The sequence below is a fragment of the Bufo gargarizans genome, chromosome 4 (assembly GCF_014858855.1).
Source record: "Bufo gargarizans isolate SCDJY-AF-19 chromosome 4, ASM1485885v1, whole genome shotgun sequence".
Classification (NCBI taxonomy): Eukaryota; Metazoa; Chordata; class Amphibia; order Anura; family Bufonidae; genus Bufo; species Bufo gargarizans.
This window is the reverse complement of record NC_058083.1, coordinates 131339902-131364826: the sequence shown is the minus strand read 5'-3', so window position 1 is coordinate 131364826 and position 24925 is coordinate 131339902. Positions and strand designations below refer to the sequence as shown.

The 24925-nt window shown below is 42.9% G+C and overlaps 1 protein-coding gene across 4 annotated transcripts in view; it reads left to right on the top strand.

The window, feature by feature from the left end:
• Positions 1-24925, top strand: part of LOC122936379 (mucin-2-like) — a 135320-nt gene that overhangs the window by 91969 nt on the left and 18426 nt on the right. The window lies entirely within an intron of this gene.

The window sequence follows — 24925 nt, the reverse complement described above, 5'->3', positions numbered from 1 at the left end:
AACCAGGTGACACCACGCAGAAAGGTAACATGAACCCCAGGACAGAAGTGAGGTGCTATACCTAGCCAGGCACAGACAAAACTGAACAGACCTAACAGAACTCCCCTCCAGACAACAGCCACATATGGATAGAGCTGGATAACAAGGGCACCTAGAAAGCCACACAGGCACAGATCAGGGGAGTTAACCCCAACAGAACCGGAGTACAGAACACACGACACAGGCTGCAACACAGGCTGCTGCCCCTGCCAACCAGCATATATGGCGACACCTGCAGCCAGTACACCAGTGCACAACCAACACGTGAGACTGGGAAAATCATCCCATGACACAACAGACATTGGGAGAGCAACATACACAGGTGAGTTCAAGACCCCGCAGCGAGCATGCAGCCCCACGCAACCAGCCTGCACAGGTAACGGCCCGCAGCCACAAAGCAAGGGAGCATGCAGCCAGCCTACACGGACAACAGTCACAATGAACCACACTGTGACATTAACATGTCATAGTCGACATAATACAAATATAGAAACAAACAAATCTGAAAATACAGACATGAACACATGAGGGGCCCATAGGAAACTTTTTACAGACTTAAATAAAAAAAAACTGTAGTGCTCAATCAAAACTTTTGGCACAATAAAAACCAAAAATCTCCCAAGAAAAAAATAAAAATTTCCAATGTACATTATAAGAAAAATATTTATATGTTGTACTCCATTCACATTTTCATTTATTCATTTCTTTCTGCAGCATCATTTATTCATATCCACACACAACTCATAATCACACCCTTAGGCCTCTTTCACACTACCGTTTTTTTTTTCCGTTTTGCGGTCCGTTTTGCGTTCCGTATACGGTCCGTATACGGAACCATTCATTTCAATGGTTCCGCAAAAAAACGGAATGTGTTCCGTATGCATTTTCGTTTCCGTATTTCCGTTTTTCCGTTCTGTTGAAAAGATAGAACATGTCCTATATTTGGCCGCAAATCACAGTCCGTGGCTCCATTCAAGTCAATGGGTCCGCAAAAAAAACGGAACACATACGGAAATGCATCCGTATGTCTTCCGTATCCGTTCCGTTTTTTGCGGAACCATCAATTGAAAATGTTATGCCCAGCCCAATTTTTTCTATGTAATTACTGTATACTGTATATGCCATACGGAAAAACGGAACGGAACAACGGAACGGAACAACGGAACGGAAACGGAACCACAACGGAAGCAAAAAACGGAACAACGGATCCTTTAAAAAACGGAACGCAAAACACTGAATTCAACATACTGTAGTGTGAAAGAGGCCTTATACTTGAAGTACAGAATGCACACATAATCTGCTAAGCATCTATCAATCTCCACTTCAACACAACTACAACTTAAAGCCACACCCATTCTCATTACACTGAATGGTTTTCGACTCTCAGCTACACAGCTTTTCTCGAAACAGATACACACACCACACCCAGAATAACTGATAATGTCTATTGCCTGTTTCTGCCATTCTTTCCAGCTTCTTTTGGTCTTCAATTCGTAATTAATCAAAATCTTATCTCACGTTATATTCTTATATACAATCTTATATACAAGTTATATTCATAAAAATTTTTTGTTAAAACCAAATCATCTTATATGCCACATGGTCTTGCATTGCACATATATAATAATTTTCCTTTAAGACTGGGTTCCCACATTACCATTAGCTGCTTGGGAAAATAGGAAATAAAAATGAATAAATTAATCTTCACCTTTCTGTGTCTTGTAAAAAGCTCTTGCACATAATAAACACATTCTAGATTGTATTTGTCTCACTCCTCTGTCTGATATTTTATGCCCCCTCCCCCTCCAATCCAAACCAGTCACTATTAGATCCTTCTTAGCTAAGCAATCAACATTGAGCAGAATCCAATATCCCTTATATAAGGACTGTATATGACTTAGCAAACTATATGTCTCTTAGCAAATCTTCTCTGTTAAGGGTGGGGAATTGGATCAGACTACACATAGCCATCAGCCCCCTTTCCTGACTCTTATCTATCAAGTATTTATCCAACTTTCCTGAGACTTCAGCAAATGGAGAGAATACAGATCTAAACAATCAGACCACTATCTGTGTGAGTCTATATCCCTTAACAGCCCAGACACACCAACCCTTGTTTAGCAGGTAGAGCATTCTTCAAGGACACATTTCTTCTCTAACCTTATTCAACTTTATACATATACCAGACAATACATCTTTCTGGTCAATATATCTTCTCACACACTAGAAACCAGAACTATTTCAACAGAGATATTTTTTCCTAACACCTTTTATCTTCATTTTGTTAGTGCCAGACACACATATATTGGCACACATTAGGTACAATACTTATTCATTTAACGACACAGTTCCTTACAGCTTTAATCTCTAATACTATGGCCAGGACTAACACACATAGCATTATGGTACCAACATTTTCTGAACATTTAAGATAGGTTCCATTCTGATTATTGTAGGCACTTGGGCACTTTCTCTCTCATTCACAGGAGCTCTGATGTCTACAATCTGCAAGTTCTAACTTCAGAATCTTACAGATTTTCATTTGAATCTTCTCAGTTCAACAACTTCCAAAAGAACTTTGCTAGATTCAACCAAGCCTACTACTGTTCCACTCAGAGCTCGTAGCAGATTTGCAAAACACGTGCAACCCTAATTCACCCACAGATTATTAATTCCCACAAATGCGCTGTTTTCCATTCGGAGTGGCGGGTCCAAACTACCCTCTCTCTATGTAACACCCTATCAACAATAAGCATATTTATTTGCTTAAAACCCACTCTTCTGACACCAAGTGTAACATAACATGAATTAAAAATATTTGGGAATTAATAATCTTGCGCAGGCAAAGAAAATAAACATATTTACTAAGAGTGATTAAATATACAATAACACAAACAAATCACATATAGAATAATAAAAAGTAAAAAAAAAACTTCACTAGTCTAAATTTAGGGTATGGATCTGGTTGATCATGCTATAACACATCACTGTCTACCAAGTTATCACGCATGTCTGACATCCCAGGGTGTACAAGAGACAGGTCATTCTACCTAGGATGAAGTTCCTAGTGAAATCCCATTTCATTGTTAGAGCAGACCACAGTTATTCCCACCAGCCCCTTCTCCATTGTGTATCACACATGTCTCTGAGACCACTCAGGAATGTGGGGGATGGGTACTACATTTACAAGGCACATAATTACCCAGAATTCTAATAATAAAAGGGAACAGAATTAAAGTAACAAAGCCAATTAGTAATTTAAAAAGAAAACCTACAATGCAGTAGAATATAATAAAAAAAAATATCTTTATTATTTTGGTATTATAATAATTATACTGAACCAGAGTAAAAAGTGAACATCTTTTTTATACTAGATAGAGAATATTCCAAGGAAGGGTGCATTTACATGACAGTAAAAAAAAATATGTCTCTCTGTTTTTAACATCAGTTTTCATCCATTTTAGATATACAGCTTACAATAAACTCATTAGTTTGGTCAGACATTCTACACCAAATAGATCTCACTTAATTTTCCTTATTGGATACAAAGCAATGCGTATTATACTTAAAGGGGTTAGCCAAGTTATTTTTCTGTTCTTTCTATGTTCCTAACTAAGCAAATGTAACAGCTTTCCAATTAACTCATTTTATCTTCAGTGGCTGGTTTCCCAGATTTCACTGAGGGTCACATGACCTGTGATGTCAGCTTCTCTCCCTGCTCTGATAAAGGTCTTTACAAGCCTGTAAACGAGATGTCACGGTGCTGGCCATGCCCCCCCTTCACTGCCGTTTACTCTCTGCTAGGATTCTTAACCCCTTCAGCTGCACAGCTCTGCAGGCAGTGAGACAACAAAGGGCCAGAAAAGAACCAGGGAAATGAGGAAATATATATATTTTTTTGCATAAAACTTGCTTAGCTCAGTTATATATCAGATTTTCAGTGCTATATTATTTTTTTTCATAACTCGGACAACCCCTTTAACCACTTCACATCTGGGCCATTTGCCCCCTTCCTGACCAGGCCTAATTTTGCAAATCTGACATATCTCACTTTATGTGGCAAAAACTTTGGAATGCTTTTACTTATCCATTCAGAGATTGTTTTCTCGTGACACATTGAACTTCATGCTAGTCATAAATTCAGTCAATATAGTTCACTTTTATTTTTGAAAAAATCACAAATTTACCCCAAATTTTGAAACATTGGCAATTTTCTAAATATTCAATTTCTCTGCTTTTAAAACAGAAAGTGATACCTCATAAAATATTTATTACTTAACATTCCCCATATGTCTACTTTATGTTGGCATCAATTTGTAAATGTCATTTTATTTTTTTAGGACGTTAGAAGGCTTAAAATTTTGCAGGAATTCTTAAAATTTTTAAGAAAATTGCCAAAACCCACTTTTTATGGACCAGTTCAGGTCTGAAGTCACTGTGGGGCCTACATAGTGAATACCCCCATAAATGACCATGTTGTAGAAACTACACCCCTCAAGTTCTTAAAACCAAATTTACAAACTTTGTTAACCCTTTAAGCGTTCCACAAGAATTAAAGGAAAATGGAGATCAAACTTTAAAATTTCACTTTATTGCAGATTTTCCATTTTAATCCAATTTTTTCTTTAACACATCAATGATTAACGGCCAAACAAAACTCAATATTTATTACCCAGATTCAGCAGTTTACAGAAACACCCCACATATGGTCATAAACTGTTGTATAGGCAAACGGCAGGGCGCAGAAGAAAAGGAGCACCACATGGTTTTTAGATGCTGTAACGGCACCGTTTCAGCAGACAAGGGGTTAAAGTCCGTTTAGGCGATATGCCCCTTTCCGAGAGACAGGCACAGCTACTGCAGAACACCAACCTCCCGAACTGGATACAAAATAGCACTCCAAACTGGAACCTCGCAAGTAGCTGCCGGCAGACGAACAGGAAAAGCGTATCCGTCAGCTTACACTCCTGGCAATCAGTCTCCAACAGCATACATGGAATCCCCTCAATAACGAGACAAGGCTCCGTGTTGAGGGTCAGCAGTGATCTGAAGTGCTGGCACACCCAGCCTGGTTTTTATTACAGTTTTTGCAGATACAGGACAGATACAACATATCCCCACAATGCATCATGGTTTCCTCCCCTCTGTCCCGGAGACGACCGAACACAATCCAATTATCTCTCAGGACAAAGGGGAGATCACCAATACACATGTGGAGACAACAGGACAGGAATCACCACCCAAACACACAATGGCACACCCCCACAGCAAACACAGACATTTAACATATCCCCAGATAGCTCAAGTCTGAGTGCATATCATTAGGTGAATGGCACTCAGAATACACAAATACAATGATATTAGCTATCTGGGTGCCCTCACATAACATACAATTTAACCGAACGCATAATAACATAAAATACAATTCTACAGACAGATTTAAGCTGTGCGGCCGGTCTGTCTTCTCCTTTACAGTTACTATGGGCCATAATCCTGAGGCAAGAGGCTTTTAAACAGTCCTCTCCAAAACCCAGTGGCGAGGTTGGTTTCGCCACACATCTCCCCCCCCCAGGGAAGACTAACCAGATACCTGACCTCACGCCGGTCGGTACCTGAGTTAGTCTGGCAGGCCACCCACAACAAAATACTGGACCTGCTGAATTTCGTAGCATGTCTCTGTCCAGTGAATCCACCAAAGTTATGTTGGAAGCTGGTACTCCCGGTCTCTGTGTTGCTCCCTGGTTTGGAGTGGAGGTTGCTTTGTGGGCAGGGATCAGCGGTACTCAGCCCTGGTGCCAGCGCTACCACGGAAGAAGCCTGGTTGGAGCCTGGTTGTTGGAGGGGGAGACCGACTGTCTCTACCCCCTGTGCTGTAAGTGCAGAGACCACGGTCCCATCTGCACTGTTGTGGGGCTTACTGTCTCCCCCTGGTGCGTTAAGCTGCCGCTGGGGAGAGGGGGTAGCGAGCTCCTCTCCCATACATACTTCCAGCCGCTGGGGAGAGTGACCGACCGCCTCCGCTCCCAATACAGTGTCCTGCTGCTGGGGAAAGGAGACTGGGCTCTCTATTCCCTGTAGGACACTCTGCCGCTGGGGGACAGGACCGACTGTCTCTGCCCCCTGTAACTCCGCCTGCCGCTGGGGAATGGAGACTCGGCTCCCAATTCCCAAAAAATCATGCTGCTGCTGGGGGGCAGGAACAACTACCTCTGCCCCCTGTAACTCAGCCTGCCGCTGGGGAGGGAGGCCGCTGCTCTCCTCTCCCTGCACTTTACACTGCCTTCCCGGCATATCACTCTGCTGCTGGGGGGCAGGAACAACTACCTCTGCCCCCTGTAACTCAGCCTGCCGCTGGGGAATGGAGACTAGGCTCCCAATTCCCTGCAGGACCGGTGGAGAGACCTCGGTCCCATCTCCACCGGCCACCTGGGGTTCTTCCCAGTAAACATCAACAATATCTGCCCAGCTGAATGGGTCTGGATCTGGGTCTGTCACCTTACCGTCCTGCTGAGCCTTCTCAATGGAGTGGAAGAGATCTCGGTAGTCCTGCTCCAGTTCCCACTCCAGGGTTGCTAGGTGAGCCAGGTCTTTCTCTACTTCATGGGGGTCATCCCACTCATGCCTAGCCTCCCTCTCATAGAAAATGTCCTGAAGTCTGGACTGTGCAGGGCTCCCGAAGTCAGGCTCTGCAAAGGACTCCCATAACAAGCCAGGACCATCAAACTCCTCTCCCTCTGGCTTGTCATGCTCAGCTGTCCAGGGTATAAACTGTGCCACATACCACCAAAGTGCCTGGTAGGCATCCTCCAGCCATAGCTCCTGCCATACCCGGTGCTGTAGTTCCATTACCCATTCCTCCAGGGGCTGCTCTCCCAGGAAGGGCATCCGCAGGGCCACTTGCTTCTGCAACCGCTGCTCTTCACTGGGGAGACTCTCACCTCGCTGGTATTGTACATTATCCAGGGCCTGGTACCAGATGCCTTTCCTTAATGCATCCCGGCCATCCAGGTCCTCCTCCTCGTATACCACTGCTGGTTCCATCCTGGTGCTTTTAGGGTCGCTGTACTGGGACATGCGTTGCCCTTAAATTGTAGAATCCAAAGAAATGGTGTCTCCTGTAGCTGTCCTTCTGGCTGTAGGAACGATCCCGCTGCTGCCACCAATGTAACGGCACCGTTTCAGCAGACAAGGGGTTAAAGTCCGTTTAGGCGATATGCCCCTTTCCGAGAGACAGGCACAGCTACTGCAGAACACCAACCTCCCGAACTGGATACAAAATAGCACTCCAAACTGGAACCTCGCAAGTAGCTGCCGGCAGACGAACAGGAAAAGCGTATCCGTCAGCTTACACTCCTGGCAATCAGTCTCCAACAGCATACATGGAATCCCCTCAATAACGAGACAAGGCTCCGTGTTGAGGGTCAGCAGTGATCTGAAGTGCTGGCACACCCAGCCTGGTTTTTATTACAGTTTTTGCAGATACAGGACAGATACAACATATCCCCACAATGCATCATGGTTTCCTCCCCTCTGTCCCGGAGACGACCGAACACAATCCAATTATCTCTCAGGACAAAGGGGAGATCACCAATACACATGTGGAGACAACAGGACAGGAATCACCACCCAAACACACAATGGCACACCCCCACAGCAAACACAGACATTTAACATATCCCCAGATAGCTCAAGTCTGAGTGCATATCATTAGGTGAATGGCACTCAGAATACACAAATACAATGATATTAGCTATCTGGGTGCCCTCACATAACATACAATTTAACCGAACGCATAATAACATAAAATACAATTCTACAGACAGATTTAAGCTGTGCGGCCGGTCTGTCTTCTCCTTTACAGTTACTATGGGCCATAATCCTGAGGCAAGAGGCTTTTAAACAGTCCTCTCCAAAACCCAGTGGCGAGGTTGGTTTCGCCACAGATGCCATGTCCCATTTGAAGCCCCCCTGATGCACCCTTACAGTAGAAACTCCCAAGAAGTGACCCCATTTTAGAAACTAGAGGATAAGGTGCCAGTTTTATTGGTACTATTTTTGGGTACAAATAATTTTTTGATCATTCATTATAACACTTTATGGGGCATGGTGATCAAAAAAAAATGTTGTTTTAGCACAGTTTTTATTAATTTATTTTTACAGCGTTCACCTGAGGGGTTCGGTCAAGTGACCTTTTTATAGAGAAGATCGTTATGGACGTGGCGATACCTAATAAATTAACTTTTTCTTATTTATTTAGGTTTTACACAATAATAGCATTTTTCTTTATTTTTTGAGAAATTTTCTTATGTAGGGGCTCATTTTTTGCAGGATTAGGTTGCTGTTTTATTGGTAACATTTTGTGGGACATACGCCTTTTTGATCATTTGGTGTTGCACTTTTTGTGATGTAAGGTGACAAAATGGCTTTTATTGACACAGGTTTTTTTTTACGGTGTTAACCCGAGGGGTTAGTTCATGTGATATTTTTATATAGCTGATTGTTACGGACGCGGCGATACCTAATATGTATGCTTTTTTTATTTCACTTTAAGACAATAGTAGCATTTTTTAAACAAAAAAAATGATGTTTTAGTTTCTCCATAATCTGAGAGCTATAGTTTTTTTTTTTTTTTTTAGCGATTTTCTTATGTACGGGCTCATTTTTTGCTGGACGAGGTGACTGTTTTATTGGTACCATTTTGTGGGACATACGCCTTTTTGATCACTTGGTGTTGCACTTTTTGTGATGTAAGGTGACAAAAATTGCTTTTATTGACACAGTTAATTTTTTTATGGTGTTTATCGGACTGGGTTGATCATGTGATATATTTATAGAGCCGGACGTTACGGACACAGAAATAACAAATATGTCTATTTTATTTTATTTTTTCTATTTTTAGCATTTTATTTTTAATCCTTACTTGGGGATTTTTTTTTTTTACATGTGAAACCTTTTTTTTTTTTTTTTACACTTTTCGTCCCCCATAAGGTCATACAAGGCTTCTGGGGGACATTTAACTTAACTTTTAATTTTTTTTCACTTTTTATTTCTCCTGTAACTGGGGCTGACATAAGAGCCCCAGTTACAGGAGAAATAAACCCCCTCAAAGAGGCTGTAAAAGCAATACAGAGCTGTACAGCCTCAGAGCAGGGCTGATAGAGGTCTGTGAAAGACCTCACAGGTCCTGCACTCACACTGCCCCAGCGGTCACATGACCGCCAGTCCGGAACAGGAAGTGCATAGCGCTCGATAAGCGCTGTGTATACAGCAATCTAGAAGATAGGGACATCTTGGAACTGTCCCTGCCTTCTCTAAGGGTTGCCCTGCTGTCACTGACAGCGAACAACCCGATCGGCAGCTGGACGATTAGTATGCAGCTACAGTTTCTGAATGGACGTGCAGTTCAAGAAAGTCCATTCAGAAATAGAGAACCACCTCCCGGACATTTATAGTCTATGAGCGGATGGGAGGTGGTTAAAAAAACAAAAAACTTGCAACTTCATCAGTATAATTTTTATCATTTTCTATAAATCAAAACCAAAACAGATAAGACAAGTGTGGCTCCTAGCACAACATCAGCATCTTCATCATCTAAGACAACTACTGAAGCTATAACAAGCAGGAGTCACTACAACCAACTACAAGATCTAAGAGCAACACTACTGCGACTACAACACTGCATTCCATGGCAGCTTCACAGTTTAAAAGTGCTATCATATTTTAAAAAACACAAGTATAAATCTTTATATTATCCATGCTACAATTCATTGATTTGTTCTGTAAGTAGTAGATAGAGTTGAGCGAACACCTAGATGTTCGGGTTCGGGGAGTTCGGACGAACTTTAAAAAAAAGTTCACGTTCGGGACCAAAACTTGATACGAACTTGGACCCGAACCCGAAACCCATTAAAGTCAAAGGGAACCCGAACTTTACTTTATAACATAGTTATAACGGAAAGTAATAGTATTAGCTTTTTCAGATCTGAGGTTTCACGATGGTGATGAGGGACGCTTCAAGTTAGAATATACTAAGAACTGTATACATAACTGCCCCCTGCTTCCTGGCAGCACCCGATCTCTTACAGAGGGTTGTGATCCGCACAATTAACCCTTCAGGTGCCACACCTGAGGGGTTAATTGTGCGGATCTCAGCCCCTTGTAAGAGATCAGGTGCTGCCAGGCAGCAGGGGTCAGACCCCCCTCCATCCCCAGTATTAAAATCATTGGTGGCCAGTGTGGCCCCCCTCCCTCCCTCCCCACTATTAAAATCATTGGTGGCTGCAGTAGTGTCCTGGCTGCCATGGTAACCGATCGGAGCCCCAGTGATTAAACTGGGACTCCGATCGGAACTGCCGCTCTGCTGCCACCAATGATGAGGGGGGATTGTTAACCAATGATTTTAATTAAGGGGGGGGGGGAGAGGAGAGGCCGCACTGGACACCAATGATTTTAATAGGGTGGGGGTGGGGGGTCCGCACTAGCCACCAATGATTTTAATAGGGGGTGTGTGGGCCGCACTAGCCACCAATAATTTTAATAGGGAGGGGGGGCCGCACTGGCCACCAATGATTTTAATACTGGGGAGGGAGGGAGGTGGGCCGCTCTGGCCACCAATGATTTTAATACTGAGGAGGGAGGGGGGTCTGGCCACCTGCTGCCTGGAAGCACCTGATCTCTTACAGGGAACTGTGATCCGCACAATTAACCCCTCAGGTGCGGCACCTGAGGGGTTAATTGTGCGATCACAGCCCCCTGTAAGAGATCAGGTGCTGCCAGGCAGCAGGGGCTATGTCCACAGTTCTCAGTATATTCTAACTTGAAGCGTTCCCATCACTATGGGAACGCCTCTGTGTTAGAATATACTGTCGGATCTGAGTTTTCACAATCTAACTTAAATCCGATGGTATATTCTAACATAGAGGCGTTCCAATGGTGATGGGGACGCTTAAAGTTAAAATATACCATCGGATTGGAGAAAACTCTGATCCGATGGTATATTAATATTACCCGAACACCGAACACTGAACCCGAACCCGAACTTTTACGGAAATGTTCAGGTTCGGGTGCCGAACACCGCAAAGTTCGGTACGAACCCAAACTTTACAGTTCAGGTTCACTCAACCCTAGTAGTAGAATATAATAATAAAGCTATATCACTTTGGTATTATCATGATTATACTGAACCAGAGAATAAAGTGAACTTCTTTTTTATACTACATGGAGAATATTGCAAATATAAGAGCAAATTTATGTGACAGTAAAAGAAAAATGCAATCTGTTTTAAATGCCAATTTTCATCCATTTTAGATATGCAGCTTGCAATAAGCTCATTAGTGTATTTTTTATTATTTTTTACAGCAATGTATATTATTGTAGAAAAAAATATAAAACTTGCAAGTTTATTACTGTATATTTTATTATTTTCTATGAATCAAAGCAATGCGTATTATACTTAAAAAAATAAAACTTGCAACTTCATCAGTATAATTTTTATCATTTTCTATAAACCAAAACCCAAACAGATAAGACAACTGTAGCTTCTAGCATACGATCAGTATCTTCATCAATATCAAAGACAACTACTGAAGCTATAACAAGCACAAAGACCATATGGACTGCCAACACACTGGAGTCACTACAAACAACTACAAAACCTGAAAGCAACACTACTGTGACTACAACACTGCATCCCATGGCAGCTTCACTTGACCCCGAACCCCATTGAAGTCAATGGGGGCCATAACTTTGCAGCACTAAAATAGCTTTAAAAAAGTCATGGAAAGGGCTGCAAAAGGCAGCAAAATGTGGTTAAGAGCATGGCAAGTGCTCTGCAAACAAATGTGGATAGGGAAATGACTTAAAATAACATAAAATACGTAAAAATAAAAAACAATAAACTTGATCTAGGAGGAGGAGGTCCATATGGAATAGGAGGTTGAGGAGGCGGTGGATGTGGCTATGTAGGTGAAATCGGCGGTGGAGGAGGAGGAGGCAGCCTACACTGTTTTTTGGTTTTGTTGAAGGGGACAGGGCCATCAGTAAATAAGTGTAGGCGTGTGCACAAATACTGCTCCACCATGTTGCTGAAATGCTGCTTCCTACTAAGACATTCCATATCAGCTGGTAGTGCTGGTTGTTGTGGAGTGCTGACAAAACCTTTCCACATTTTGGCAGGGTTACTGCCTTCTGAGGTGATGGAGGTGCCCCAGCTGCGTTGGCGACCTCTTCCTCCTCCTCAGCCTTCGCTTTGTGCTTCCACTGAGCCCCCGCTGTCAGGTGGGAAGCCATCAGCAGTGCATCGACCAGCTTGCGCTTGTACTCGCGCATCTTCCAATCAGTACCGTTTTTACAAAATGTTGTTCCGTCAGCAATGCAGAGCAGGGGTTTTTCACCGGAAAAAATGGGTTCATGTCACCCACCAATGGAAAAGTGGATTTTACAAAAATTAGGTCCCTTTCACCTATGCAGAGCAGGGGTTTGTATACGTCAAAAATGGTAAAATGTCACCCGAGAATGTAACAGACGCTTTTTAGAAATTTAGGTCCCTGTAACCTATGCAGAGAAAAGGTTTATTCACGGCAAAACTGGGTTTATGTCACCCACCAATGGAACAGACGATTTTATAAAAATTAGGTCCCTGTCACCAATGCAGAGGAGGAGTTTGTATACGCCCAAAATGGTAAAATGTCTAACAGACGCTTTTGCACCCTGCCCCCTCTTTGTGCTGGTGCCTCTGTACAACCACCGCCTCTTCCTCCAAACTGCACACGTCACTCGCATGACCTTGATTCCTTGTGGGGTCTAGTACCTCATCATCCTCCACATCATCTTCCACCCACTCTTTACCCCTGCCCTCCTTGTCGGTCTGCAGACTGCAGAAAGCCACAGCAGTTGGCACCTATGTTTCATCATCATCAGAGACGTGCTGAGGTAGTCCTCCCATGTCCTCATCCTGAAACATAAGTGGTTGGGCATCAGTGCATCTCTTCCACTTCTGGGGCAGGTCTATGTGGATGGCCCATGGAAATCCTGCCAGCAGTGTCATCATAAAGCATAAGAAACTGCTGCATGACTTGGGGCTCAGACTGCTTGGCTGATTTGCAAGAGGGTGAGTTGAAAGACAGATGGCCATGGGCTGTAGGTGCCAACTCTGAGCTTTCAGCAGGGGACTGGGTGGGAGACAATGTGAAGGAACTGGAGGCACTGTCAGCCACCCAATCTACTATCGCCTGTACTTATTCTGGCCTCACCATTCGGACTGTCATAAATGCAGCTTAGGCCGCAAATGTACTTTCTAGCGCAAAATATGAGAATTTGTCACCCAACAATGTAACAGACGCATTTGTGAAATGTATTTCCCTGTCCGTTTTGTAGAGCAGGGTTATATCACAGCCCAAAAATGGCGAATGTCACCCAACAATGTAACAGACGAATTAGTGAAATATATTTCCCTGTCCATAATGTAGAGCAGGGGTATATCACAGCCAAAAATTAGTGAATGTCACCCAACAATGTAACAGACGAATTTTTGAAAGTTATTTCCCTGTCCGCTAGGTAGAGCAGGGGTATATCACAGCCAAATATGCAAATATGTCAACCCTTGAATTCAGAGACGGATTAACTATATTATTGTCCCTGGCACTTATGCAAGTGCAGGTGTACTTCACAAAAAAAATGTTTTGTTGCCCACCGAACTAACAGACGGATTAAGTATTAAATTATTTATATTTATTTTACATGTTGCATTGCGGAAATGTGGAAATATCACCCCACACGCAAACAGATGGATTTGCTGAATTTATTGGCCTGGCTGTCACATATACAGTGCAGGCTGCAGGGTTAGTTGAAAGACCAAACTGTGAATATGTCACCCCACAATCCAACAGATGAATTTTGTGTATTTATTTGCCTGGCTGTCACATATTCAGCACAGGCCGCAAAGGTATTTTCTGGCCAAAGAAATTTTTGAAACAGATGGATTTATCAGATTTTCTTTCACCAACACAAATACAGCGCAGGCTGCAAAGGTACTTAGTTTTTTTTCACAATGTCCAAGTTGTATTTACTGATTAGATTTCACTGCAAAAGGCAGCAAAATGTGCTTAAGAGCATGGCAAGTGCTCAGCAAACAAATAGGGATAGGGAAATGACTTAAAATAACATAAAATACGTAAAAATAAAAAACAATCATCGTGATCTAGGAGGTGGAGGTCCATATGGAGTAGGAGGTTGAGGAGGCGGTGGACATGGCGGTGTAGGTGGAAGCTGCGGTGGAGGAGGAGGAGGTAGCCAACACTGTTTTTTATTTATTTATTCATATTTATTTTTTTGCTGTTTAAATTAGAGTTCACACCAAAACATTGGGAAAAATTGTATAAAAAATAAAACAATGAGAAAGTGTGCTGGAGTATAGCAATGGCTAGGTGAGGCCGGTATACATGTTGTGTACTGTTCTGCACAAGGAGCGGACAAGTCCTGTGGGATCCATGCCTGGTTCATTTTAATGAATGTGAGCTTGTCCACATTGGCGGTTGACAGGCGGCTGCGCTTGTACGTGATAACTCCCCCTGCCATGCTAAACACACGTTCAGACAATACACTGGTTGCAGGGAAGGCCAGCACCTCCAAGGCGTAAATAGCAAGCTCAGGCCATGTGCCAATTTGGAGACCCAGAAGTTGAAGGGGGCAGACCGTCATTCAGTACATGTAGGCGTGTGCACACATACTGCTCCACTATGTTGCTAAAATGCTGCCTCCTGCTAAGACGTTCCATATCAGCTGGTGGTGCTGGTTGTTGTGGCGTACTGACAAAGCTTTTCCACATTTCAGCTATGCTAACACTGTCTTCTGAGGTGCTGGTGGTGCCCCAGCAACGTTGGCAACCTCTTCCTCGTCTTTTGCCTTTGCCTTGTGCTTCCACTGTGCCCCCGCTGTCAGATGGGAATGCCATTTGCAGCGCGTCTACCAGCGTGCGCTTGTACTTGCGCATCTTACGATCACACTCCAGTGACGGAAGTAAGGACGGTACGTTGTCCTTGCAACAGGGATCCAGCAGCGTGGCAACCCAGTAATTGCACAAGTTAGAATGTAGCCAACTCGGCGGTTGTGGCGGAGACACTGCAGCATGTAATCGCTCATGTGTGCCAGGCTGCCCAGCGACAGCGACAAGCTGTCCTCTGTGGGAGGTGTATCGTCTGTGTCCTCTGTATCACCCGCAGCCACGCACCAGTGATGCCAATGAGCTGGTTTGGGTGCTACTCTGCTGTGAACACGGTTCCTCCTCCTCCATCTCCTCATCATCCAGAACTGTGCCCTGACTGGACAATTGTGTACCTGGCCTATGTTGGTGCATGACTGGCCACTTGTGAATGACTGGCCTGAAACCCTTGTAAATTATCCCTCTTCCTCCTCCTCTTGTGCCACATCATCTTCCATCATCACCCATAGCTTTTTTTCAAGTGAAGTGGGATAGTAACGATGAGAACGGCTACATTGGCACTGGCCATGCTGGTGGAGTACTCGAAACAGCGCAACAAGGCACACAGGTCTCGCATGGAGGCCCAGTCATTGGTGGTGAAGTGGTGCTGTTCCGCAGAGCGACTCACCCATGTGTGCTGCAGCTGAAGCTCCACTATCGCCTGAGGCTGCTCGCACAGGCTGGCCAGCATGTGCAAGGTGGAGTCGCATATGAGGTGGTGAGCGGGAAGGCCGAAGTTACGATGCAGCACTGACTGGCGCACAGACGGCCCGCACTTTCTGCAGCAGCTCTGACATATTGGGGTCATTTTTCAGGAATTTTGCACCACCAAATTCCGCACATGTGCCAGGCAAGGGATGTGCTTCAAACCGGCTAGGCGCAGAGCTGCTACTAGATTTCGCCCATTATCGCACACCACCAGGCCGGGCTTGAGGCTCACTGGCTCCAATAACTCATGGGTCTGTTGTTCAAGGCCCGTCCACAGCATCTGCACGGTGTGGGGTTTGTCCCTCAAACAGATAAGTTTTAAAACTGCCTGCTGTTGTTTACCCCTGGCTGTGCTGAAGTTGGTGGTGAAGGTGTTATGCTAACTGGATGAGGAGCCAGTAGAGGATGAGGAAGCGGAGTAGGAGGAGGAAGCAAAAGGAGGAAAAGAGAAACGTCCTGCAATCCTCGGTGGTAGAAGGACATGCGCCACACTGCTATGCGCCTCAGCCCCAGCCACCACTGCATGTACCCAGTGTGCTGTTACAGAGATATAACATCCCTGACCGTGCTTACTGGTCCACGTATCCGTAGTTAGGTGGACCTTGCCACAGATGGTGTTGCGCAGTGCACACTTGATTTTGTCCCCCACTTGGTTGTGCAGGGAAGGGATGGCTCGCCCTAGAAAAGTAGTAGCGGCTGGGCACAACATACTGTGGGACAGCCACCGCCATCAAATTCTTAAAACTGTCTGTGTCCTCCAGACAGAATGACAACATTTCAAAGGCCAGGAATTTGGAAATGCTGGCATTCAGGGCCAGGGATCGCGGGTAGGTAGGGGGGTACTTCCTCTTTCGCTCCAGCGTTTGAGAGATAGACAGCTGATTGCTTCCATGGGACACTGTGGAGATGCTTGGTGACCCAGGTGGTGATGTTGCTGGCACATCCTCTGTTTGCAGGGTGGCAGGTGCCACTGTCACTCCAGAGGCGGATGAAGAGGCTGAGACTGCAGCAGAAGAGGAAGCAGGAGGAGCCAGAGACCTTTCTTGGTTTTTGAGGTGTCTACTCCACTGCAGCTTGTGCTTTGCACTTAGATGCCTGGTCATTCAGGTTGTTGCTGAGGTTTAGAACGTTTATGCCTCGCTTCAGGCTCTGATTGCACAGCGTGCAAACCACTCGTGTCTTGTCGTCAGCACATTGTCCGAAGAACTGCCACACCAGAGAACTTCTTGGAGCTGGCTTTGGTGTGCTCAGTCCCTTGGTGCGGTGGGCAGTAGCAGGCATACTTGACCTTGATTCCATGTGGGGGTCGAGGACCTCATTGTCATCTACATCATCTTCCACCCAGTCTTCACCCCTGCCCTCCTTGTCGGTCTGCACACTGCAGAAAGCCACGGCAGTTGGCACCTGGTTTCATCATCATCCCATGTATTCATCCTGAAACATAAGTGGTTGGGCATCGGTGCACTCAATCTCTTCCACTTCTGGGGCAGGGCTATGTCAATGGCCTACGGAAACCCTGCTAGCAGAGTCATCAAAAAGCAGAAGAGACTGCTGCATGACTTGGGGCTCAGACTGCTTGGCTGATTTGCAAGGGTGTGAGGTGATAGAACTGAAGGCATTGTCAGCCACCCAATCTACTATCGCCTGTACTTGTTCTGGCCTCATCATTCGTAGGCCTACCCAATAACGCTGAAGGTTCTGTCGTCTACTCGCACCTGAGGAAGATGTTTCACTTGTGCGTGCAGCTGGCACAGATAGACCATGTCCTCTCCCTGCAACAGGAGCTCCACCAACACCAGCAGTACCAAGACCAGGGCCACGTCCCTTATTTGACACTCTCCTCATTTTTTGCGTTCACCCACCAAACTAACAGATGGTTTATGTCAGGCGACAATGTAACCGCCAATAGTCAACAATTAAGTTCACTGACAGTAAGGCTGTCACGGTGTCATAAAGGGAAAAAAATTCTTGAGGTCACACAACAGGCAAATTTAATACAATTACTTTATGGTCACATAAAATGTTAATTTGTCAACCAACAATGTAACAGCAGTATTGACTGGTTGTATTGGACTGTCAGATTTAGCAGGGTTAGCACTCCAGCTCTTAACTCAAATGTCTTAATTTATTGCGTTATCTTGAGACAAAAGCCATTGAAAAGCAATTGAAGGTGTTTGCTTAGATTAGATAAGCACAACTTAGAAATCTAAGGAAACTGGAGTGTTAACTCTACTCCATTCGAAGCACAAAAAGGGTGTTTTTTTCAAACAACAATATAACAGCAGTATTTAACGGTTTTATTGGACTGTCAGAAATGCAGCGCAGGCCGCAAATGTACTATCTAGCACAAAAAGTGTGCTTTTTTCTACCAACAATATAACAGCAGTATTTAACAGTTTTATTGGACTGTCAGAAATGCAGCACAGGCCGCAAAGGTACTTTATGGAAAAAAAAAAAAGATTTTTTCACCCACAAATGAAAGAGATGGATTTAACTGATTTTCTTGCACTATCACAAATGCAGTGCAGGGCGCAAATGTACTTTTTAGCAAAAAAATGAAATTTGTCCCCCCAGAATCTAACAGATGGATTTACTGAATTGATTACACTCACATATGCAGCACAGGGGTACTCTGTGACACTGCTGGTGGTGTTGCTGTCACATCCTCTTTTTGCGGGGTGACAGGTGGCCATGTCGCTCCAAAGGGGAGGAAGAGGCCGAGACCGCAGCAGAAGAGGGAGCAGGAGGAACCTCAGATCTTTCATGGTTTTTCAGGTGTCTGCTCCACTGCAGCTCGTGCTTTGCATTTAGATACCTGGTCATGCAGGTGATGCTCAGGTTTTGAATATTTATGCCTTGCTTCAGGCTCTGACTGCAGTGTGCAAACAACCCGTGTCTTGTCGTCAGCACATTGCCTGAAGAACTGCCACACCATGGAACTCCTTGGAGCTGGCTTTGGTGCCGTCTGTCCCTCTGCGTGGTGGGCACTACAGTAGCAGTCATACTACCTAGGGGCCTGCCGCTGTGGTTTTGCACCCTGCACCCTATTTTGCTGTGTGGCTGCCGCTGCGTGACCACCACCTCTTCTTCCAAACTGCACACGTCACTTGGATGACCTTGATTCCATATGGGATCTAGGACCTCATCATTCTCCACATCATCTTCTACCCACTCCTCAACCTTGCCCTCCTTGCCGGTCTGCATACTGCAGCAGTTGACACCTGTGTTTCGTCATCATCATCATCAGAGACGTGCTGTGGTGGTCCTCCCACATCCTCATCCTCAAAGATAAGTGGTTGGGCATCTGTGCACTTAATCTCTTGCACTTCTGGGTTAGGGCTAGGTAGATGGCCCACAGAAACCGCGCCAGCATTGTTATCAAAAAGCATAAGTGACTGTTGCATGACATGGGGCTCAGACTGCTTGGCTGATGTGCAAGGGCGTGAGGGGCACCACGTCCCTTATTTGATGCTATCATTCTTTGAGGTTACGCACAAAATTGACAGCCAGATTAACAATTGTATTTGAGTGTCACAGATGCAAAGGAAGTGTTTTGTAACCCAAAAAATTGGATTATGTCACCCTTAGAATTAACAGATAGATTACCTATTCTATTTCTGTGTCACGGATGCAAAGGAGGTGTTTTGCACCCCAAAAATGTGTTTATATCACCCACTGAATTAACAGACAAATTAACTATTCTATTTCTGTGTCACAGATGCAAAGGAGGTGTTTTTCACCCAAAAATGGCTATAGGTCACCAACAGAATTAACAGACAGATTAAGTATTGTATTTCTGTGTCACGAATGCAAAAGAGGTGTATTGCACCCCAAAAAATGGCTATAGGTCACCCACAGAATTAACAGCCAGATTAAGTATTGTATTTCTCCGTGTCACTGGTGCAAAGGAGGTATATTGTACCCACAAAAAATGGCTATAGGTTACCCACAGAATTAACAGCCAGGTAAAAAGCCTAACATTGTCTCTCACTGTAGCTGCATCCTGTCCCTACACTAGTTAGAGCAGAATGGCTGCACAACACATGATCCGGCATTTATACAGGCTGCGTCACGTGCTGCGCCGGCTAATCACAGCTATGCCATTACTAGGCATGACTGTGAGGGCTTCCAAGTGCCCACACCTTAAAAGCTTGTTGATTGGCTGCACTGTAGCCTTTCAACAAGTTTTATTTAGCATCCAAACACCGAACACAGGTTTTGCTACAGAAGTCTACAGTATTAGCTGCATAATTGTACAGCACAGTACAATCTGTATAGCAGTACTGTGCAGTATTATCTGTAAAGCAGCCCAGTACAGTATTAGCTGCATAATTGTACAGCACAGTACTATTGGTATAGCAGTACAGTATAGTATTGTATGTACACCAGTCCAGTACAGTATTAGCTGCATAATTGTACAGCACAGTACTATTGGTATAGCAGTACAGTATAGTATTGTATGTACACCAGTCCAGTACAGTATTAGCTGCATATTTGTACAGCACAGTACCATCTGTATAGCAGTACAGTATAGTAGTATATGTACACCAGCCCAGTACAGTATTAGCTGCATATTTGTACAGCACAGTACCATCTGTATAGCAGTACAGTATAGTATTATATGTACACCAGTCCAGTACAGTATTAGCTGCATATTTGTACAGCACAGTACCATCTGTATAGCAGTACAGTATAGTATTATATGTACACCAGTCCAGTACAGTATTAGCTGCATATTTGTACAGCACAGTACTATCTGTATAGCAGTACTGTGCAGTATTATATGTACACCAGTCCAGTACAGTATTAGCTACATAATTGTACAGCACAGTACCATCTGTATAGCAGTACAGTATAGTATTATATGTACACCAGTCCAGTACATTATTAGCTGCATATTTGTACAACACAGAACTCTCTGTATAGCAGTACAGTATAGTATTATATGTACACCAGTCCAGTACATTATTAGCTGCATATTTGTACAGCACAGTACCATCTGTATAGCAGTACAGTATAGTATTGTATGTACACCAGTCCAGTACAGTATTAGCTGCATAATTGTACAGCACAGTACAATCTGTATAGCAGTACTGTGCAGTATTATATGTACACCAGCCCAGTACAGTATTAGCTGCATATTTGTACAGCACAGTACCATCTGTATAGCAGTACAGTATAGTATTATATGTACACCAGTCCAGTACATTATTAGCTGCATATTTGTACAGCACAGTACCATCTGTATAGCAGTACAGTATAGTATTATATGTACACCAGTCCAGTACAGTATTAGCTGCATATTTGTACAGCACAGTACCATCTGTATAGCAGTACAGTATAGTATTATATGTACACCAGTCCAGTACAGTATTAGCTGCATATTTGTACAGCACAGTACTATCTGTATAGCAGTACTGTGCAGTATTATATGTACACCAGTCCAGTACAGTATTAGCTACATAATTGTACAGCACAGTACTATCTGTATAGCAGTACAGTATAGTATTATATGTACACCAGTCCAGTACATTATTAGCTGCATATTTGTACAGCACAGAACTATCTGTATAGCAGTACAGTATAGTATTATATGTACACCAGTCCAGTACAGTATTAGCTACATAATTGTACAGCACAGTACTATCTGTATAGCAGTACAGTATAGTATTATATGTACACCAGTCCAGTACAGTATTAGCTGCATATTTGTACAGCACAGAACTATCTGTATAGCAGTACAGTATAGTATTATATGTACACCAGTCCAGTACAGTATTAGCTGCATATTTGTACAGCACAGAACTATCTGTATAGCAGTACAGTATAGTATTATATGTACACCAGTCCAGTACATTATTAGCTGCATATTTGTACAGCACAGTACTATCGGTATAGCAGTACAGTATAGTATTATATGTACACCAGTCCAGTACAGTATTAGCTGCATATTTGTACAGCACAGAACTATCTGTATAGCAGTACAGTATAGTATTATATGTACACCAGTCCAGTACAGTATTAGCTGCATATTTGTACAGCACAGTACCATCTGTATAGCAGTACAGTATAGTATTATATGTACACCAGTCCAGTACAGTATTAGCTACATAATTGTACAGCACAGTACAATCTGTATAGCAGTACTGTGCAGTATTATATGTACACCAGCCCAGTACAGTATTAGCTGCATATTTGTACAGCACAGTACCATCTGTATAGCAGTACAGTATAGTATTATATGTACACCAGTCCAGTACAGTATTAGCTACATAATTGTACAGCACAGTACTATCTGTATAGCAGTACAGTATAGTATTATATGTACACCAGTCCAGTACATTATTAGCTGCATATTTGTACAGCACAGTACTATCTGTATAGCAGTACTGTGCAGTATTATATGTACACCAGTCCAGTACAGTATTAGCTGCATATTTGTACAGCACAGTACCATCTGTATAGCAGTACAGTATAGTATTATATGTACACCAGTCCAGTACAGTATTAGCTGCATATTTGTACAGCACAGTACCATCTGTATAGCAGTACAGTATAGTATTATATGTACACCAGTCCAGTACAGTATTAGCTACATAATTGTACAGCACAGTACCATCTGTATAGCAGTACAGTATAGTAGTATATGTACACCAGTCCAGTACATTATTAGCTGCATATTTGTACAGCACAGTACTATCTGTATAGCAGTACAGTATAGTATTATATGTACACCAGTCCAGTCCAGTATTAGCTGCATATTTGTACAGCACAGAACTATCTGTATAGCAGTACAGTATAGTATTATATGTACACCAGTCCAGTACAGTATTAGCTACATATTTGTACAGCACAGTACTATCTGTATAGCAGTACTGTGCAGTATTATATGTACACCAGTCCAGTACAGTATTAGCTGCATAATTGTACAGCACAGTACTATCTGTATAGCAGTACAGTATAGTATTATATGTACACCAGTCCAGTACATTATTAGCTGCATATTTGTACAGCACAGAACTATCTGTATAGCAGTACAGTATAGTATTATATGTACACCAGTCCAGTACAGTATTAGCTGCATATTTGTACAACACAGAACTATCTGTATAGCAGTACAGTATAGTAGTATATGTACACCAGCCCAGTACAGTATTAGCTGCATATTTGTACAGCACAGTACTATCGGTATAGCAGTACAGTATAGTATTATATGTACACCAGTCCAGTACAGTATTAGCTGCATATTTGTACAGCACAGAACTATCTGTATAGCAGTACAGTATAGTATTATATGTACACCAGTCCAGTACAGTATTAGCTGCATATTTGTACAGCACAGAACTATCTGTATAGCAGTACAGTATAGTATTATATGTACACCAGTCCAGTACAGTATTAGCTGCATATTTGTACAGCACAGTACCATCTGTATAGCAGTACAGTATAGTATTATATGTACACCAGTCCAGTACAGTATTAGCTACATAATTGTACAGCACAGTACAATCTGTATAGCAGTACTGTGCAGTATTATATGTACACCAGCCCAGTACAGTATTAGCTGCATATTTGTACAGCACAGTACTATCTGTATAGCAGTACAGTATAGTATTATATGTACACCAGTCCAGTACAGTATTAGCTACATAATTGTACAGCACAGTACTATCTGTATAGCAGTACAGTATAGTATTATATGTACACCAGTCCAGTACATTATTAGCTGCATATTTGTACAGCACAGTACTATCTGTATAGCAGTACTGTGCAGTATTATATGTACACCAGTCCAGTACAGTATTAGCTGCATATTTGTACAGCACAGTACCATCTGTATAGCAGTACAGTATAGTATTATATGTACACCAGTCCAGTACAGTATTAGCTGCATATTTGTACAGCACAGTACCATCTGTATAGCAGTACAGTATAGTATTATATGTACACCAGTCCAGTACAGTATTAGCTACATAATTGTACAGCACAGTACCATCTGTATAGCAGTACAGTATAGTAGTATATGTACACCAGTCCAGTACATTATTAGCTGCATATTTGTACAGCACAGTACTATCTGTATAGCAGTACAGTATAGTATTATATGTACACCAGTCCAGTCCAGTATTAGCTGCATATTTGTACAGCACAGTACTATCGGTATAGCAGTACAGTATAGTATTATATGTACACCAGTCCAGTACATTATTAGCTGCATATTTGTACAGCACAGAACTATCTGTATAGCAGTACAGTATAGTATTATATGTACACCAGTCCAGTACAGTATTAGCTACATATTTGTACAGCACAGTACTATCTGTATAGCAGTACTGTGCAGTATTATATGTACACCAGTCCAGTACAGTATTAGCTGCATAATTGTACAGCACAGTACTATCTGTATAGCAGTACAGTATAGTATTATATGTACACCAGTCCAGTACAGTATTAGCTGCATATTTGTACAACACAGAACTATCTGTATAGCAGTACAGTATAGTAGTATATGTACACCAGCCCAGTACAGTATTAGCTGCATATTTGTACAGCACAGTACTATCGGTATAGCAGTACAGTATAGTATTATATGTACACCAGTCCAGTACAGTATTAGCTGCATAATTGTGAAGCACAGAACTATCTGTATAGCAGTACAGTATAGTATTATATGTACATCAGTCCAGTCCAGTATTAGCTGCATATTTGTACAGCACAGTACTATCTGTATAGCAGTACAGTATAGTAGTATATGTACACCAGCCCAGTACAGTATTAGCTGCATATTTGTACAGCACAGTACCATCTGTATAGCAGTACAGTATAGTATTATATGTACACATGTCCAGTACAGTATTAGCTACATATTTGTACAGCACAGTACTATCGGTATAGCAGTACAGTATAGTATTATATGTACACCAGTCCAGTACAGTATTAGCTACATAATTGTACAGCACAGTACTATCTGTATAGCAGTACAGTATAGTATTATATGTACACCAGTCCAGTACATTATTAGCTGCATATTTGTACAGCACAGTACTATCTGTATAGCAGTACAGTATAGTATTATATGTACACCAGTCCAGTACATTATTAGCTGCATATTTGTACAGCACAGTACTATCTGTATAGCAGTACAGTATAGTATTATATGTACACCAGTCCAGTACAGTATTAGCTACATAATTGTACAGC